Consider the following 13,175-nt stretch of genomic DNA (forward strand, 5'->3'; position numbering starts at 1 on the left):
CGAGTTTCAGACGGCACATTATCACCACCATTCATTCAACGTGACAAGCAGATGATTTTTTGTGTGTGAGTCACACACTGTAACGGTACCAGCATAGAGGCGAGGTCTGACCGATCAGTTTAAGTCTGGTCAAATGCTGTAGTAGGTATAAACAGCGAGCGGAAAGAGGCCTCGGCCGAGGAGGACTGTTTCCTATCTGAGCCAGGTGACAACTGCGATGGCAGGGAAATATACACAACGCTGCTCTTGATTATGAAATCGCTCACTGCGGAAAACCGAACCACATTGCAGGATTAATACTCGCCCGATTTCTCGTTGGCAGTCGCGGCGCCACGGATCCCCCGGCCTAGCTGCGTTGTTGTTGGACGGTGCCTTGCGTGTATGGAATCCTTTGCAGGGAGGCTTTTGCTGCAACGACAGATTCATAAACAAGCGCCATGAAAGATATGCGTCTAGGGGGGCAAACGAGACAGATACTGGTCACGTGACCGAACACATGACCAGCAAGCTGCCTTCTGTTTATTTTTTTTTTCGTACGAACGCGAGAACTAACAAGTCCTGCCTCATCACATAGAGAGGGAACATTCATCTTCCTCGGAACTTTCGGAGTGACATGGTTTTGCAATTCCCAAGTAGTTGCGCAGACTAAGAATACGGAGGGGAAGAGCGAGGATTTAACTTTCACGAACCACTCACGAACACCACCGCACAAAATATGCCTGTCTCTACGAACTACCGCTTGATCACGCCGAGCACGACGGACGAGAACCTGCCAAAGATGGCAGGACCAGGCTCGGGGCGGATCAGCACGTGTGAGACCTTGGACGCCCGCCAGCGCAGTAAGCAAATCGATCGCTACCTAAAAACGGAAAGTACGAAGTTCAAGCACTACATGCGGAAGACCATGCGATTACTTCTGGTTGGTGAGTAAATAGGCCTACTAGTATATAAGCATATATATATATATATATATATATATATATATATATATATATATATATATGACCCGTCACGTCAAAAGCAGCCACAATTCAGATTCTTGGAGTGTTCTGTTAACAAGATATTCAGTTGGTCCTTTCTCTAAGCTTTAATTTGAGTTATAATCAATAACAAGACACGTTTTACATCCAGAGATATTTCATATAACCCCTGTATCTCTCTATATATTACAGTGGATGCATACAGTATATATATTTCAGATGTATTGTTATTTGATAGCCACTGTCATATCTAGTTGTTGTTGGGATGGATATATCCAGATACAAACATATGAAGAGTTTGTTTGCAAAAACCGATAAGTCCATTTTTGAAGATTTTGAAGTACGGTCTTTGTCATAAAGTACAAAATAATACCTTTTAAATGATATATTGGTTACTACATATAAAGGTATACTTTTGAAGTTATGGTCAAAAGAAGCAAAATTTTTCTTATTATTCTCTTTATTTTTCTTGACCTTTATTCGCAAATATCTCCATTTGACAAATATGGACTTATCGGTTTTTGCAAACAAACTCTTCATATACTGCTTTTAAATATCAATTATAACGTGGTCATTTTAACCCATACGTAGCCTTTCTATCCTCCAACGGTACTTTCAAGGCATTATTTCCCATTTGCAGATGAAACAAATATAAAAATCCAATGTAAAAATGTTAATCAGTATAATCAATGTTGGGTATTGTTAAAAATACAAAATGTCAATAATAGTTATAATAGGACAACGTCTTATAGAATAAACCATCTACAGTTATGGTTTATTGAGAAAAATAGTGATATCTCCTTATATTTTAGGCTTTATTGCGAAATCTTCAAATGGTAGGAATGTATTTTGATACAACTGACCTACACTCAAATGTGATAACTCGAACATTTTTTTTAAATCACTGCTCCCAAAGGTAAACAGTACCTCTATAAGAAACAGAGAGGACCAGGCACCAAATTCATATACACCTAGGTCAAGAGAAATATTGTGGAATGATGATTTATCCATCTTGTGAAAGGGTGTTCGAACGTTAAAGGATTTGAACCCAGAGTCTGTAACAATCCAAAAGTCTAGAGCTTTATCTGCTATGTTACCATGCCAACACACTTTAATTTAGTCCAGCAAGCAACTAACACATCAAAACGTGGGGTATACTTTTTAATGATAGTATCACACACCACGCAGCGAATTAGGAAACGTGAGGCTGTTGTAAGCTCTTTGGTACAGTGAAAAGTTATCTGGATGTTTACACACTACTGACAATGTTCTCGGGATATCAGTTATTTCCAAAAGCAGCATGTTATTAGGTAGACCTACTAAAAATCGTGAACAGGGAAATTGCAAACAGCGAGTACTTACAGGTACATGGCTGGTATGTGTTTAACGGCAAACCATGTATTAATGTAATGCGTTTTCACAGACTTGTAGTAAACGTTATGATTACCACGGCTGCTCATAAATTTTTATTTCCAGCTGAAATGAACTTTCCTTTTGTGTCCCTCTGTCTGTTTTTTTTTTCATAATTTCTTCATATTATGGTACACCTATGATTACACAGCTGTAACATGATGAGAGATGACAATATCGATGACGCTGACGTAATGATAATGATAATGATAATGATTATGATTTTGATCTGAATTGACGAAATTGTGTAAGCAGGTTGGTATAAGTCTAGACCACTTAGGATACTTGTATGCAATCACTACTGTGTGTATAGCGACAGAAATGTAAGCCTTCTTTATCTCGCTGGCCTTCAGCTACTCTGATAAACACTTAACTCTTTTTGTGGCAGAGACTTTGGAGAGTGTGTTAACACTATGGGATTTTTCTGTGTAATCGGCACTCAACGCACACAAAGGGTTAAATCCCAACCACGGACACAATGCATGTAGGACAATCAGTCATGGAGTGTCAGCAGATTGCAGGTAGCTCGTTCCGTTCTGGCCTTTTTCCTCAAGTGTAGCCACTTTATTTACCGATTCATTTTCATGGCAGCGGACAGAGTGAAAAACGAAAGAAGAAGAAGAACGAACTTGTGTGACAAAGTGCAATATGTAGTTCACGAGTGCAACCTTCCTCTACAAAAGCTTCAATGAGGCCGGCATCTCAGAGATCTAAATTTAGCGACAGACTTGCAGCCGTAACCACGAAAACCCGACAGTTTATCAATGGGACTAGAACTGCCTGTAGGGCGCTTTTTTGTACGCTGGGCTAATTTTGATACGAACTGTTACGGCTTCAACGTTTGATTGTTTTGCGTCACATTCAAATTCATCCGATTGGAACGAGACGTTAAAAAGATAATCGTGGAGCAAAAAAAAAATGCCATTCTGTGCCATGAGGCGCGGTCGAAACGTCCTTCGTATTCCTTTCATAATGAAAAGGGAAAAGAATTAGAAAAGAGAAAATATGCTCAGAGGAAACTTCATTCTTCTATGATCAAAAGCAACTAACCATCTCGCCAAAAAAGGAAAGCTAAAAATAAACTCTGGTTTAAAGGCTGTGAACCCTCTGGCGTTGGAATCCTTGTGGATATTGGTTGCAAAATCCCAACGATTTCAAGATCCTGCATGTAACTGGTTAAAGAGAATGAAGGGAGACTAAATTCACATATGCATAAACACACCCACACATAAACACACAATCTACTTGCAAACAAAGGAGAAAGAACGCGATCACAAAACGCTTCGCTGATGGAAAAAAAGAAGAGTTCAACTAAAGATCAAATAAAGGTCTTTAGAAGTAAGATATCTTAATGATAATGTAATTGTACCCAAAATAGCTCATCAACCATCAAGTTTATGTTTGCAAGGCGAAATATTTGAGAAGTTCCCACATATTTTGCACTCTAGTAATCACGACCCCACCCGAGTGGTGTAGACCTGTTTTCATATTAGTGTTGTAAAATCACCACATCATGAGTGTATATCTGATTTATACGAGTTTACTATGCTATAGATTCCAACTGCATGGTTGTGGTAAAACTGTTAGGTTGTAGATCGCCTATTATAGCTATGTAAACTAATAAAGACCTGACATAGAATATAACGGGACCATAGAAAAAGTGGACACCAGTTTAAACTGCCACAGTTAAACTCAAAACACATAATTTGGAATGATATGGCAAACATGGCATTTACTAAGCTTTCTTCTTTCTTTATGCTTCTTTTCCGCTTTGCTATATATTACGAGGGAATAGATTAGCATTTTAGAGTATTTCTATGAAGGAAATGCTACAAATTAGTGTCTTATACAATTATCTCAGCAACTACAATCTTTCTGTTTGATACGATGTAGGTATATATGATTATACGATTATGTTTATCATATTATAATAATAAATACTATAAATACATAACATATACATTCATATATATATATATATATATATATATATATGAGAGAGAGACAGAGAGAGAGAGAGAGACAGAGAGACAGACAGACAGAGAGAGAGCGGCGGGGGGGGGGGAGGGTGTCATGCGAGTATTAATTTGAATAAAGGCCTTAGATCTTATTCACAAGGATGCTCATTTTGATCTCACCACCCTTTGGGTGGCATCCGGTAACGAAACCGCGTGGGTTATCGGAAGTAAGGCGGTCCCACTCCCGGCAGAAGAGACCCTCTTATAATACACACACGTGCGTCGAGCGTCTCTCCCGACTATTACACTCTCGGAGAATGTGTATTATCAATATTATTATTAGTAGTAATATCATTCTGAGAGGATGTGTTCCATATGTCAGATGACTGCAGGAAATGCCGGCGAGGATTTTCGGTTCTTGATGTATGTCCTAAGAGGGACTAATCTATCTCTACGACATTTGGATATCACAGACCAGACGGCCACTTTTTATCCCAAATCCGTATCCTAAGTAATTGGAAATACGTGTAGCAGTGTATTCCACACTTCGCATATACCGACTGCCCCAATCCTTTCTATTATGCATAGTGGTCTATGAAACGATATGAGATAGCTATTTTTTCTCTTTAATCACAATCACAACGAAAACAGTGACTACAAATGCATTCGCTCGAGGTAACATGTACAATACCATCAGATAGAAAATTCCTTTAAGCGCTCAGTGAGTAAACCGCGAAAGGACGTATCCCGTGTATCTAATCTATGATACATAGTCAATCAACCCTTCAATGGCCTCAGTAGAAATGTTTTGAAGATGGAGATACAAAAACAGTGTACCTGTGTGTGTGTGTATGTGTGTATGTGTGCGTGAGCGTGTGCGTGTGTGTTGTTGTCTGAAACCAATTCAAGAACATCATTTACCGTACTAGTAATTATAGTATAATATTATATGATCAGTATTTCCTCGTGTATTCGAGCATATGGGCTGTTGAACAACAACAACAAGAACAACAACAAAAATATGTTTTATATAATGTTATACCGTAATGTAAATCAACATACTTTTTTTGGGGTGGGGGGGGGGGGTGGGGGATGAGAGTGGGATTTATGGTATGGCGTTGTGGAAGTATACATTACTACCTTTAAATGCGTAAAACACACACAGACAAGCGCACACACAAATCGAATCTGTCTCCCTGGCGAGGAGAAACTGTAATGGCAGCGTATGAAATAATTATTGAAAAGCAAAGAAAACAAACAAAAAGAGGACTAGACGCTGACAAACTCGTCGTGTACCCTGCCAAAAGGTTGTATCAATATTTCCCCTCTCAGCCTGGCGACTCTGATGCTACACTGAACCACTTCCACATTAACTTTAATTGATGATTATTCCATCGCATATTATTTTTGTCGATGTGTTCAGCAAGAGCTCACGGGCACGACACGGCAAGCAAAGGTGATTGATGTTTCTATACAGAAACCACATGTTTCAAAACCAATTTAGTGAATCGGCCGCAAATTATATAGCAACGCCCATGGCACGGAGTTTGGCAATTATGCCCTTGTAGGAAACTTGGTTTATCATCATGGCGTAAATGAGTATTCATTTAATAATGGCGCCGCTTTATGCGTTACCGTACACACATCCTGGCTAAATATAGCGCAGTGCTATTCTCCTTTAACCAGATCGGAGCAAAAACCATTTGAAGCATCCAAAAAGGTATGAAAAGTATTATCAAATGCATTAAGTGCCGAGATGTGGAACGGAGGAAGGGCACGGTGGGGGGTAAGATTTTACCTATAATGAAATAATTTTCGTCGTCACCTGAATGCTGTTGCACCGTTTCATTAGATCTTGAATGCCCCGAAGAATGGATTTATAGTATCGTTACGGTACTTTCCTCCACAATTCGACGTATTACATATTCGAATGAAAATTGGCGCCAGGTTAGAATAGGATAAATCAGTGTTCACGCAGACTACCGATTGGACGATGAGGAACTAAAAAAGCTTCTCGAAATTAATATCCTCCGGTTGCACCAGCCGACTCATGACAATTTTCTCGCGAATAAAGTTGAGTCCCCGCGAAATTCCCGCATTTCACTATAATCAAAACTCGTTGATGATGAAGACAAGATTGGTTGCAAACTACAAAACAAAACAAAATAAACGGAAAACGTGTAAAACAGTCGCGCTTGGTAGTATGAACCTTGGGCTACCGAGGCGGTGGGGGGGGGGGGGGGGTCTCACTTGAAGACAGAATACATTATGTGTTCTTACATTTATTCATCAAAACATGGTATATAAGTCTTATTATGTACATTTATTCACACACACACACACACACACACACACACATGCGCACATATTATAATATTATTTGTATGTCTGTGCGTGTGTGTGTGTGTGCGTGTGTGTGTGTGTGTGTGCATAGTGAAAACAGAGCTCAGGCTACATTAAAGCCTATGTTGGAACGCCTCACATGCTGCTACAGGCTAACGATGATTTCTCGTGGCATCTCATAATTCCATGTGCTATTAACATATTACGATATGAGTGCCGTAATAACTTGATATCATTATAGTGTATACCTTAACCGTCAATCTAAGTAACCCTCACGCATTTATTAAAGCTGCCTTTCTAAGATTAGCTGTCAAAAGAACAAAATTTCTGTGTACCTTCGCAATTACAAAAAGTAGGTCCATCCTCGTGCGTGAAAATTGTTAAGCGCACTCATGGTCACATCCCATTGTTTTCATCATCAGGATGTATCGAGAAATTATTTTTAGCTTCTCAATGTCAGCACGTTAATCTAAGCAATACTGAAGCAGAAGCGTCATGTGTCTATTGCTACCGTGTTTGTTTGTTTGTTTGTTTGCTTATGTTTCAATGTAATCAACGTTAAATCAGAGATTATTAACGCCACAATACAACGGGGACAATAAGTTAACTCGGCCTTTGTCATCGTGCGCTGGTCTTCCGATGGGTCCAACTCCCCGATGGGTCCAACTCCAATAATTTCAAATAATTACACGTATCATTAAAAATCAGGGAAACAATACAAATCATAATTATATTCGACTCATTTTATTATGTTTTGTTTCAGTCTAATTTCATTTCCTCGAATCTGATCATTTTAAACTACATAAGTTCATATCATACAGGCATAAGACAAATGCAGATAGATATTAGAGGGTGCAGGAATCAACATTTGTACAAGCTAGCTTTATGCCCCATTCTGTTACTTCTCTGAGACGCGTTTATACTATGATGTTGTGTTCAGTTTGTTCTTTATTTATTGCAACCAAAAGACATGGTGGTATACATTTTGTATTCTATACCTGTTGTACTATGAATTTGTTATTTCTTTGAGAAAAAAAAAATGAAAATGTGAAAATAAGATAATATTGAAATGGACGGAAAAGAACGTATGTTAATACTATAGCCTTTTGAGGGTTAATCCCTGAGAAGATATTTAATCTGTAGTTCATAATCATAAATATGACAGAAAAATACAAAGTAAGCCCTATCCAGAAAACACTGCAAGGTTCAGAAGTGGCAAAAGGGAAGACCACGAGGCAAGTTATAATAACCTAATATATTATGTGACCGTGCATCACAAAACGAACAAAAATCGCACATACTGATTTTGTTTGAGGACTGGAAATAGGTGAAATGGGTCAACTATAGCCAATCTTGACTTTTTCATACTTTCTGAAATAGCAAGTCTTCTTCTACACTGTGATAAAATTTGGGATCATAAAACGGGCAGGAAAGTGTGTTTTTACACGTTTTAGCAGTTTATCTTGAACTTTCCTGGTAGAATAGTGTGATTAGGTGTGTCCTTAGAGTCCGCTTTTCATTTCTTAAAAACCTTGTACACACTCTTCATTTTCAACTCTAATAACTTTTGAAAGGATGATGCTACTGCTTTGAAAGTTAGCATTAATTATGGACAGAATGTGTTACTAAGGCAGGCTCAGTTTCAGTTTACTTTGATAATCCCTTCATTGTTGTTACTGCAGTGGTTTACATCCTGTTTTTTTCCCCATTCATCGCACACCCAGCAGGGCTTGGTAAAGATTAAGCACTTGAATAGACACTGTATTTCAGAGCCGCTTTTCTCAGTGCACGCTTTTCCTGAGTGTGTGCGTTCTTTCCAATATTTAGATAGGTTAAGAGAGTCCATTTGAATTGAATTATACATCATTTTAAAGCTTAAAGTCTGCTCTTTCATGCAGAATATGCTCTTAACTAAAATTTCATGTCTAGCGACTTTCTGTTGGTTTGTGATGCAGGGTCACATATAGAAAAATAGACATATATGACAAGTATGAAGTAGAGGAATAATATCTGTGCAACAATTTTTTTTTTTAAGAGAATACAAAAGACCCGTTGAAAGCTATTAGGGAACTATTCCGTCCATCCTGACTACAGTTTTTTTTTCTCTTCCCTTTCCAAGTCTTGATAATCAAAGAAGGGAACCAGGGGCCTGTTTCATAAAGAATGAGCGTAAGTGGCAATCAATCGCAAATTGCGTTTCCTAAACAAACTTGTGATTGATAGCAAGTAACGCTCAATCTACTGAAAATTACGCTTGGTTTCTCTTGAAATTGAACGTAAGTGTCTCTAAGAAACAGAACTTTGGCGCAGTATTGAACTTACGCTCGGTTCAACGAGTTACGCTCAGTAAATTGAGCGTAAGATCAATCGCAACTCTTTACGAACAGGCCCCAGGGATGATTATGCACATTAACTGACTATTTTTGGCTTTCTTAAATAAATGATAATTTCATGATAGTGACCTTATTGAATTATAGAGTAAGTATTAAAAATGGATACCTTCCGGGTATAGGTGAACATGCGTTTACAATATTCTGTGTTTGGTTTTAAAAAAACATCTGTGGCTTTTCATACATAGTATACGTAGGAGCGTAAGGAGTAATGATAGGATAGGAAATTAATATGTGTGTCTGCCTATGTATTTCTCTTGTGCTAGCCTGCTAGTTTACCCAAGGATTAACTGATCTATAGGCCTAGAATGTTAAAAAAGTACCTCTCACTTCGCACAGATTTTCCTTTCTGTACTGGTGTTACCTTGCATTACCGTTTTATTTTCAGGGAAACTGAAAAAAAAAACACCTCTGTAGATCAAACCCCCTAAAAGCTTAAGTTACGCAAATGCTGTGAGGGTATATACATACAACATAAGCTACCAGCCAAAGAAGATTGATATACATACATTTTCTTTTTTACATTGACTGTCACTGCTGTTAGATGGCGTTGATAGAAAACTAAGCATGCGCAGCAGTGTTGAGGACACAAAATCGGGGGCAGCACTGGTTTTTATGTAGGCCGTGGGCTCCCCTTACTGTTTTAGGAGAAAAGTCACGCATGCGCATGCGCAGTGAATATTATACAGTCTACATCTAGACTACCCTTTAAAATACTGAGACGATTCAGTGAGACATCAGTTCACATAAGACTTCCGCAAGTGATATGGGAATAACTATAGAGTGGGATGAATAGGCTGTACTACCAGCACATATTTCAACTCACTCGTCATTTTATCAGTATTCGTGGTTCTGCTTGCTCAGTGTGCTATATTTGTCAATACCCATTCTCCCGCTATAACACACGCACACACAAACTCTTTGTATTTATTAATAAATCTATCGAACATCCGATCGGTAGTACAATCGGTAGACGAGTTAACGTAATCGTGTTTTCTGTTGCGTGTTAAAGGGATCGTATAGTTTTGGTTGAGACCTAATTTTAGGTTTCTAACATTTTTTGGTGAGATAATGAGAAACCTCTTATGAAATATAAAAGAGCATGTAATTCTATGAGGAATTCAACCTTTATTTGATGAAAATTGGTTTTGAAATGGCTGAGATATCCCCCCAAAAAAGAAAAAAAAGAGTGATTCCAATAAAGTGTGGGACCCACACTTTATTACGATCGCTTTGTTTTACTTTGTTTTTGGATGTTTCAGTCATTCCAAACCCGATTTTCATCAAATGAACTTTGAATTCCTCTTAAAATGGTATGCTCTGTACTCTATCATAAGTGTTTTCTTGGTATCTCGCAAAAAAGTTAAAAGCCCAATTCTCATCTCTACCAATACTGTACCATCCCTCTAATATTCGTGTAGGTCATGTGTGTGTGTGTGTGTGTGTGTGTGTGTGTGTGTGTGTGTGTGTGTGTGTGTTTTGTTGTGTGATAGTTGTCTTTTGATTCCCAACTGTCTACCGTAATATCTGTTCTGAAAGACTCATAAATAAGCTAAACATCTGAAATGTGATTAGTGTCACAAGCTCCGTCAAACCTATTGTTCAATAGGCATTTCTTTGTGCTGCATCCAGGTTTTATAGGCACTTGGTACAAAGTGGTATGCAGAAGATATAAGCCAATCATGTATTTTGTGTGTTAAATATTTCACACACTGGAGGATAAACGCGTCTCTTTTCCCCTACACATCATTTTTACTCTTGCAAAGTACCGTTGCTATGGCACCATTGCTGCGTGATATAAGTTTATATCCTCTTTAAAACAGGTTTGATTAAACATAGCTGAGGGTATGTATTTAATTGATGTTGCATGCTAAAACTCGAACGGCTTTAAAAACATCCGTCGCCCGCGTACCCTGTAATGAGCATCAAAGTTACTCGACCCTCGACAAACCTTGATCTAGTTTAATGTAATACGCCGGCCAAAGACATTGCCATGTTTATGAGTCTGCCACAGGAAAAAAGACAAATAAATGTTATTATATAGATCACTGTGCACAAACGATTTCCAAAGTTATAGCTCATGAGATTATTGGTAATAATGATAATGATAATAGTAATGATAATAATGATAACAACAACAATAATAATAATAATAATAATAATAATAATAATAATAATAATAATAATAATAATAATGATAATAATAATAATACGTTCTTAGAATGCGTGATACCACAGGATAGTCTCTATGCGTACACACATGGTAAACAAAATCATCCAAAGTATCAAAAAGATGAGCAAAGATGAGTAATACCACTGTTTATGACTGCCTGATAATTTTAATGCTTTATGCCCAAGATTACATGTAGCATATATTTTCAATCTCAATCAGTCTCAAAATGCAAGTCGTGCTTTTGCTCTGAAACCGACCGAGAAAGAGAGAGAAAGAGGGAAAGAGACAGAGAGAGAGAGAGAGAGAAATGGAGAGAGAGAGGGAGAGATGGAGAGAGAAGGGGGGAGGAGAGAAGTGGGGATGTAGACAGTTCAAGAGTAGTACGTAGTGCTCAGTGTCAAATGAGCTTAGATATGAGCGCTGGTTATGAAACTTGACACGTCGTTTTATCATTGGATTTTTATTAACGATGGTTGAAAATGGGACCGTATAGTGAGCTGCAAAACGCCTCAAATGACGCCTCCGATATGTGTCACAGACGTATAGAGCCCGTCGCACAGTGGAATGCGTGATAGCTCGTCCACGACAAAGAGTTAAAGGCTAGTAAGATGCATTACTGGCTTAACCATAAGATGACAGCCACAATACAAATGTGTTTACAAGAAACAAAAAAAAAATGAAGTGAATAGCATCAAGCAGCAACGTATAAAGATACACTTTGCTCTGTTTACCAGGTCTATTTTAGTACGAGTGTACGATATCGTTCTATTTACAATGTTATCGGATAAGTAGTATACGCATCATATGATATAAAGTACTAGCATATACAAAACAGCACTCAATCAAATTCGTACACACCGACTGGGCATTCATATGGATCATTACAAACATACCGAGACAGATAGACACACATACTAATACACGGACACACACTCACCGACACATAAAAAAAGTCATTGGCACACACTCGCTGGCTAAAATGCATTTCTAAAAGGGCGCGGCGCAGAACGTATCGTTGCCTTTTGAAATTAAAATGTGACACTGGCTATCTGTGGTTAATGATGATGGCTTATACAACGTTTCGACCTCGCCACTTTGATGTTTATAACAGAATGATAGGATTTTAAATATATATGTATATACATATTCATATAATACACACACACACACACACACATATATATATATATATATATATATGTATGTGTATATGTATGTATTCATGTATTTATTCATTTATCATATATATATATATATATATATATATATATATATATATATATACATATATATATACATAATTGAAGAGTTTGTTTCCAAAAACCGATAAGTCCATTTTTGTTGGTCACTACATATAAAGGTTTATTTTTGAAGTTATGGTCAAAAGAAGCACAAATTTTCTTATTATTCTCTTTATTTTTCTTGACCTTTAATCGCAAATATCTCCATTTGACAAATATGGACTTATCCAAATATCTCCATTTGGCAATTATGGACTTATAGGTTTTTGCGAACAATATATATATATGTATATGTGTGTGTGTGTGTGTGTGCGTGTTTATATGACAATCTTTTAAAAGCACTGGACATCACAAAATGATGATAAAACAATTGGATTTCAAAAAATAACAATGTACATTCTATAGTTTGTTTTTTTAATCCAAAGGCTGATTACTCTTTGAAACTGAATACGAAATACGTACGTGATAGGATAATGAAGTGAATCGCTAACAATTGAAGGAAATTAATGTAATAATGTGTTCTCTTATGTCATGAAACAGGTGCTGGGGAATCTGGCAAGAGTACAATCGTCAAGCAGATGAAGATTCTACATAAAGGAGGCTACAGTGAAAGGTTCGTAATAAGTAGAGATAAAAAGAGGAAAATATTTTTTTTTCAGAGAAATGATTCAATTCAATTC

The 13,175-nt window shown here is 37.5% G+C and overlaps 1 pseudogene; it reads left to right on the forward strand.

Moving 5' to 3' along the window:
• The first annotated feature begins 715 nt into the window (after window positions 1-715).
• LOC140238812 (guanine nucleotide-binding protein G(s) subunit alpha-like) overlaps window positions 716-13,175 on the forward strand; it is a 33,567-nt pseudogene continuing 21,107 nt past the window's right edge.

Source organism: Diadema setosum, chromosome 15 (assembly GCF_964275005.1).
Source record: "Diadema setosum chromosome 15, eeDiaSeto1, whole genome shotgun sequence".
NCBI classification, from domain to species: Eukaryota; Metazoa; Echinodermata; class Echinoidea; order Diadematoida; family Diadematidae; genus Diadema; species Diadema setosum.